This window comes from Pinus tabuliformis, chromosome 9 (genome assembly GCF_031772625.1).
Source record: "Pinus tabuliformis cultivar Carrire ecotype Pingquan chromosome 9, CPIR1, whole genome shotgun sequence".
NCBI classification, from domain to species: domain Eukaryota; kingdom Viridiplantae; phylum Streptophyta; class Pinopsida; order Pinales; family Pinaceae; genus Pinus; species Pinus tabuliformis.
Genome location: NC_142307.1, coordinates 1,815,901,491 through 1,815,903,262, shown reverse-complemented (window position 1 = coordinate 1,815,903,262; position 1,772 = coordinate 1,815,901,491). Strand labels below are relative to the sequence as shown.

Here is a 1,772-nt window from a genome sequence, read left to right as displayed (position 1 = left end):
CGAAACAGAGAGATATAACAAATGCCCAAAATTTAGGATTCTTATGGTACATACAAAATCAAATAAAAAATGAAGTAGCCTCACTAGCTAAGAATATAACACCTACCTAAAATTTAGGATGGCTACATGCTCAATCCAATGATAAAATTATATACTATTTAAACTATAAACCAAATTCCGAACAAAACAAAGCATGAATCAAGAAAAACAAAATTGTTCACAACATTTCTCTTACTTCTATTTAAATGTAGTTGGGCATGAAACAATTTCTTGAAAATATCCAACCAAAATTTTATAGTTGTGAAGGCCTAGAAAGTTCAACAAAAAACACAAGAACTTGCTCGAATTGATCCTTGGTTTATAAATCATTTCTATAGGCCAGGTCAAACAAATCTTACCAGAGTGAACTTGAGCAAATGCCTTTCAACATGATCAAAATAGGGCTTTGTCTTTTTCCCTGTTACCATCTACCTATTGCTGGCAATAAAAAACAACTCAAAGCACCTAATTTCTAGAGGATGGGCCCCTGGACTGCTCTAGAATTTTTTGTTGTGGCCACATCTACTTTGGCATATAAGCAATAGGAAGGCAGGGTTGTTGAGCATATATTGTAGGATCCATTGGCTTGCCAACAATCATTCTAAGAGGAGCAACCTGTGCTGCTGGATGCTGATGAGGAACATAATAATATGGTATAGCTTTAGTTGGGGTTCCAATAGGTACAAGTCCTCTGGGAATGCCAAGACCCTCCTCCTTCAACACATCTCTTGGTACAATATCCACGAGGAAATCAAAGATATATGTTCTAGTTATGGCAACTGCAATGTCATTCTTCTGTAAAGTGCGTCGTTTATTTTCTTCTATATGAATCCATGAGTGCAGGGTAAGCTCCAAAATGAACATTTCACAAGTTTTTGCAAACATCATAGGTGCCTCAGCTAAAATCATCCTCACATCTTCATCTGCCTTCATAATTTTCTTGATTCTAGCCAACGACAAACTATGGTTCTTGAAGTCTAATGTCTGTTCTATATCATGCATCTGATTAGCCCAAAAAATCTGTAGCTATTGTTATTGGTGCTATTTTTGTTGCTAATGAAGATATTGGTAAGCCAACTGATGTTGTGCAAGTAGTTGAGTAGCAGTTGCAAGACATGAAACTACAGGCTAGCCAGGAGAATGAACGATTCCAACAATAGAGGCTCAAGCAATAGGTGCAACCAACTAAGCATTTTGATAAGGCATTGTAGCATAGTCCATATGAGGTGGACAACTGAAAACCCCGATAACTGGTTGCTGCTGGCTTGGGGCTTACTGCTCCATTTTTCTCACGTGAGATCTCCACAAAGCCCTTCTTCACTACCTCTTTCTCCTTTGAATTCTGATTCATGTTTCTTTTAAATCCAAACAAACCAGACAACCCACATTGAAAATAAATGAGAAACATGCATTACATGTACAACATAAAATGGTCCATTCTAAGACCCCTATATTTCAACATTGAGAGACCACAATATTGTAAATTGAAATTCCTATACAAGGCAATGTCTACCAATACAATATTTGACTTACTGCAAATTCCTATGACAACAATGTTGTGTACCTAAAAAAGGACTTCAAATTCTAAGATCAACAGCCCTGAATTTCTTGTAAGATGCTTAACACTTAAACACATCACTAAACTTATTTAACCATTGGAGCCAAGCACTTCAAATTTATTGAAAGGCCAATACATCTTTCTTAATTATTGCAAGGCTAACGAAACATGGCAT

The 1,772-nt window shown here is 36.5% G+C and overlaps 1 pseudogene; it reads right to left on the bottom strand.

Annotated features, from left to right (window-relative positions):
- Positions 1-504: 504 nt before the first annotated feature.
- On the bottom strand, positions 505-1,323 carry LOC149156036 (nuclear transcription factor Y subunit C-4-like; annotated as a pseudogene).
- Positions 1,324-1,772: the final 449 nt, after the last annotated feature.